The following is a 6,086-nucleotide window of genomic DNA, read 5'->3' as shown; positions in this document are numbered from 1 at the left end:
TTCTGATAAGTTCTACAAACCTGGTGGTGGTTCCTCCAGCATAGGATGGATATTTTACTCCTCAGCTGAGGAACACCAGTGCCAAACCCTTGGACTTGACCTGACACCTTCCAGGTGCACAGCACAGGGATTCCCATCAGGAGACTCCAAAGGCACTTCCTAAGGACTCTTCTTCCCCTCCCACATTTACCACCTAAAGATACTGAGTTGCATTCCAGGAAACAATTTAACCACAGGAAAATATTCCCCTGAGCCGTTTTGGGGAAGGATTCAAACAAGGCAAGTCTGATACAGATCTGCCAAAGCAAAACATCACTCATTTTCAGGCACAGTTCGTTCTCCCAAACCACCTTTGATTTAAAGACCCCCTAAATAGGAGGGTGGGTTGGGCAGGAGGACAAAGGGATAGACCAGTTCCTCCTTGGCACCCACCCACGTCCCATCCTGGGAGGCTGCAATCCCACAGGATCTCAACAAATCAGGATGGATTGGGGAAATCTCCACAGAGGGTTCTCACGTAGGATATTTTACCCCAAATAGTCCTCCTATAATTTCCAAGTCACATGTCCATCTCCTGTTCTGGTGCCCACAGTGGGTTTTCTGGAATAGTGGTGGGGGAAATGGACCCACCCTCCTCTCCCCCCCCAAATTCCACCCACTCCTGCAAACTTTCCCGTTGTTATTCCCATTATTCTCCCTCCCCCTCCACAAGACGTGGGTCACAATTCCTCTGATTCCCCTTGTATCTCCAGCTATAAAAAGAGAACATAATGGAAAAATAATTTAAAAATAAAAGGGAGGAATAAAACCCAGCATTTTAAGGGAGAAAGGGGAGGGGGCCTGGGAGATCTGCAGAGCTGGGAGATAACCAGCAGATGTGATTTTTGCAGATAAGCGTAGTAATTTAGATAAATCTGGAGGCTTTAGAGCCTTTCGCTTGCGTTCCTTTTCTTTCTGTCTGATTTTTTTTTCAATTTTATCTCGCAAGTCAAGAGGAGGGGGAGCAAGAGGGAGGGAGGGGGAGCAAGAGGGAGGGAGGGGGGGAAGCTTAATCTTTGGGTAGTTTTTCTTTTCTTTTTAAATGTGTTTTTCCCCAGAAGGTGGGATAATAGGAGCTGCTCTCCCCCACCCTCACACACACACACACACACACACACACACACAGAAGCCCGGGCTATGTTTTTTAAAAGCAGCGGACAAAAATCAAAATATTTGAAAATGTATTTCATGGTAATTATGTCATATTTCATGGACTGATGCCACTACTGAAAGAGAGCCTGAATGCCTTAATTTGTATAGAAATTGTAATCATTTGTTCATTTCAAGGTGAAAATTGCATTTTTTAATTTAAATTGTATCCTGCGTGATAGTCTATTATCTAGTAAAATTGTCTCCATGTCTGAATGCCTTATATGCAGCTGCAATGCTTGTTACAAATCCAGTTATATTCATAAAAGCTTTGTCGATGTCTCGGGAAATGTGAACAGTTTCTTCTGGGTTTCTTCTCTTTCTGTTTTTCTTTTTTTCCCCTCTTCCCTCCCATTTCCATCCTCCCTCCCCTTCCCCCTTGGTCTTTTTTTTTCCTAGTTGAAATAAACCCACATCTCCCATTAATAATAATTAGCCTGGGTATGTACAAAAGACAATTCTGTGTGGAATAGGGTGAGGGACGTGCAGAAAGCACCCAGGATTCCTGATTCTTTCTTTATTTCAGAGTGAGCCACCTCCAGGTTGTGGATTGCTGGGGAAAAGGGATCAGAGGAGGGAAAGGAGAAGGGAAAGGAAAGTGTAAAATGAGGGGAGAGGGTTTGTGTGGCAGCTCCTGGAAATAAAATCACATTCTCAAAGGATGGTGAGGGCAGAGAAAGATTCACACTGATATTAAAAGAGAGATTTAAGTCACTTTCTGGTGTTTTGGAGATTTGGGAGCGTAGTAAAGAGGGAGGAAGGAGATAGAAGGTCACTTTGCTTCCAGCCCCTGGATTTAAGAAACCATAATAATAAGAAACCATTATATCAAGAGATGTCCCATCCTACACCCCTGTCTTTCCTGGCAGCTGTGTTGATCCCCAGTGTGATTTAGGCCTGCCCAGGATCTGCTGGGAGGGAAACAGAGGCTGAGAAGTTAATTGTAGTGTCCAGGATCCCTCCAGCACCTGGAAAAGGACAGATCTTCCACTATCCCGATCTCTGCCCTGCTCACTGCACCTTCCAGCTTCTTTGCTGTTTTGCAAGAGGTCTTTCTGTAGAGGGAATCAAAGACACCCTAAAGTGGCTCTGCCACACCCAGAGAGCCCTCCCTGAGGAGAAATCCCTGTCCCCAAGCCTGTTTTTCCTGGGAAGGTGGATATGCATTTGTCTGCATCTCATCCTCCTCACCTTCCACTCCTCCTTCAGCCAAAGAGCCGAGGACATCCCACCTCCCAGCACCCAGTTTTCTGGGAAAACTACCCCCAAAAAAGTCAGGTTGAAGTGGGAATGTTGGAAATGCTGACAGAAGGATGCACAGAACTGAGGCAGGGAATTTTGCAGGAATGCAGAATGAGCTCCTGGCTCCTGTAAATCAGCAAACCCAGTTAAAATTCTGGGCTGGTTTGCACCGGGTGAGAACGTGGCTTGCCCGGGACAGGATATTAATTATATTAATCCTTAAAAAAGAAAGAAATGGGCTTCCCAAGGAAATCCTTTCTCAGTCATTTAATTCCCTTTCATACACCTCTCCCTGCTCAGAACACCCTGATTTTATGCAGGGCCACAGCCCATTATAATAAACTTCTCTCCACTGATTCTGAAAAGAAATTGCTCATGAAATGCTGCAAAGCTCGAGGCTGCTCAGCCAAATTTGCTGCCACTGTCGCTGGCTGAGGGAGCTGGAACCGCTGGGATGAGCAACAAGGGACCTAAACACGGGTCAGGAGATGGGACTGACCCCTGAGCTGGGAAAAATCCGTGCCTGAGGATTCAGGGCTTGCAGAGCAGGTGCAAAAATGCTGTGCAAAAATGCTGGTTTGTGCAGGGGTGCTTTGGGTTGGGCGCGTTCTCTGTGCTCATGTGGGTGGTGGGATTGCTGCCAACAGGCCTTTTGCAGCTTCATTCTGATCTTCCCAGTCCATCAGAGAGACCTGGGAGGTGTAAATACTTGCTTTAGGTAAATAAATACCTATTTTAGGTAAATAAATACCTAAATAAATTTTAGGCAGATAAATACCTGTTTCAGGTAAATAGATATGTAAATGCCTATCTTAGGTAAGTAAATACCTAAATAAATTCTAGGCAAATACATAAAATAGGTATTTGCACCTCCTAAATCTCGTGAAGATGAAACACAAGGTGGGCTCTGCGTCCAAGGGGATGTTGGAGGGCAGGAGGCACTGCTTGTGAAAAGGGATGGGGCTGGGAAGCAGCAGAAATAACACAGAGAGATGGAGGAGCTGAGGAATTGTGCTCCCAAAAGGAGCTGTCGATGCACTCACTATCACCCCCTTCTGTCCAACACAACAACACTGGAATTCATCCCACTGGGAACTTACAGCAGTGTTTTAGTCAGAGGGAAAAGATATCTTCTAGTGATCCAAATTCCCACTGTAATTAGGACCTGAAGTACACAGGGTGGGTGCCTGCACTTCCCAAAAAATCAAGCCACTGATGCCAATCAGAACTGAGGAAAAAATCAAGAGCAGGTTTTCAATCTCTTGGTGTGTTGCTTTAAACAGCAGGAGCTCATGTTTGGACAGAGAGAGGGATGCTTGGGCACATCTTCCCATGGGAATTTCCTAAATTTAGCATCACCTTTATGGTCCTGGTTCATCCTTTGGAATATGTTTTCAGCATCAATAGAAATCAGTATCCTAAACCCTCTCAGAACACCCACACCTGGCAGGGGCAGGATTTCTGTCACCCCTTTCCCTGAACCTTTTTCACATCCCAGTTGAGATTTGGGGATGGATCAACTGAGACCTGAACAAGGTTCAGACACTTAAACCAACGTGATGCTGCTGAAGTCACTCAACTTTCATCTGTGAAACAGCTTTTGAAATGATTCTGGAAAAGGCGATGGAAAAGAGGAAAGATGAAATCTGGTTTAAACAAATTTTTACTAAAACATTTTCTTTTTAGAATAAGAACCTTTTCAAAATCATTTAATTATTCAGTTTTTAATAAAAAGGGAGTAAATTTTCAGTCCCTTTAGTTTTAGCTTAAAAATATCTCAGCTTAGAAAGGCAAAAATATTTTGCTTCCCCTCCAGGTTGTTCTTTTCTTTCCTTGCACACCTTTAAAATGATAAAAAGAATAAAGTGGAAACACCCCAATATTGAAAAGAGTTTTATCTATTCCTCATATTTCCTCTGAGAATAGAATCCTAGAACATGCTGAGTTAGAAGAGACCCATCAGGAACACCAAGTCCAACAGTAATTTTGAGAGTGTCCAGGAAAATAATGGAAATACATTCAAATGTTTGGTTAGGAAGTTTAAAAGGAAAGTGCTGGTTATCCTACCAAGTGCTTCTGTCCTACAAAACTACAGAGTGTTGATGTAAATATGTGGATATTTAGATATATCCATGTGCTCTGTGTCTCTGCTTGCTCACAGTCGCTGTTCTGGGCTCTCTCCAGCAGAAAAACGTGGAGCTCCAGGGGAATATGCAGTGGGAGGTAAGAAGAGGCTGCAGGAAACCCGAGATCAGCTCAGTTGGGCAGAGCACGGGGCTGATAATGCCCAGGTTGGGGGTTTGATTCCTGTACAGGCCATTCACTTCAGAGCCGGACTCGGTGATCCTTGTGGGTCCCTTCCAACCCCAAATACTCCGTGACTCCATAACCATGGGGTGCCAGGGGTGGAAGCCACGGGGAACAGATGAGAAACCCAAATAATTAACAAATAAATAACTAAGAAGCAGAGCAGGAAAGGAGCAGAATTAGCCCCCCAGGCAGAGGAACAGCCCCTCTCATGGCCCTCGGGTCAAATCCAGCGGCGCGGGAGCGGCAGAGCCCCGGCGGGGGCAGCGCCCGGCCCTGGCAGGCGGGTCAGTGCCCGGGGCAGGGCCAGCAGCCGGTGCCACCCGGCCGCGAACGGGATTTGTCACCAGCCGGTGCCACCCGGCCGCGAAGGTGGTTTCTCACCGGCTCATCAGCCCGCGCTGCTCCCTCGCGCCCTTCGCGTCCCTCAGAGGGCACCGGACCGACTCTGGCAGGGCCTGGGAAACACCCTGCGCTCCTCAGCCAAGGCTGAAGCGGCTGGAGCGAGGCCGCGGAGCTCGGGGAACAGCGGAGGGCAGTGTTGGAGCGCTCGCAGCCGCGGCGGCGGAGCCCGGACGTGAGCGCTGCCGGAGCGAAGGCACCGCGGGCAGGGCTGGAGAGGGAGCGCAAAGCTGTGCCCTGTCAGAGCGGGCCAGCGCGGATCTAAAACCAGGGATGAGGCTAGAAATAATCTCTACCGTGGTTTAGAGCTCCTGGAAGATGATTCCTTCCTCTGCAAACCCCTCCATGTGCAAATGTTTGGTGTGGGTGGGTTGGTCACGCTGGATTCAGGGTGAAAATGAGGTGCTGCTCACGAGTGCAGGTCTGAGGCAGGAAGGGGGGCCTCAGGGTGGGTAGAATTTGCAGATGGCAAATACAATTCCCATAGGATACAGGTAGGAAGCTGGGGCTGACTCTCCCACTCTGATGACTGAAGTTGGTTATGTTTCCTACACAAAGATGAGCCTCTTTGGTCCATAATTATCACAATAATGTTTTTTTGGGCAGCACAGTGCCCTTGGCATCATGTAAGAACAATGCCCCAGCTTGGGACATTTGGAGACCTGTTGTATTTTCCAGGGATCCTCATCGAGCCTCTCAGAACCACCAAAGCCCCTTGGTGCCCAGAGCTCCATGCCAGGCACCCCCGAGTCACACCTTCGTGCCTGGAGCTCCATGCCAGGCACCCCCCAGTCACACCTTTGTACCCGGAGCTCCATGCCAGGCACCCCCCAGTCCCCTGCTTCTGTTGCAGACCCGCCTGTGGCCAACCCTTGGCTTGTGGGTGCTCGTTTCCCTCAGAAATGTGGATTATCCAGGCATTGGGAGCAGGTGGGGGATTAAGAAAG

This window comes from Lepidothrix coronata, unplaced genomic scaffold (assembly GCF_001604755.1).
Source record: "Lepidothrix coronata isolate B3197 unplaced genomic scaffold, Lepidothrix_coronata-1.0 Scaffold214, whole genome shotgun sequence".
NCBI classification, from domain to species: domain Eukaryota; kingdom Metazoa; phylum Chordata; class Aves; order Passeriformes; family Pipridae; genus Lepidothrix; species Lepidothrix coronata.
Note: the sequence above shows the minus strand (reverse complement) of the source record.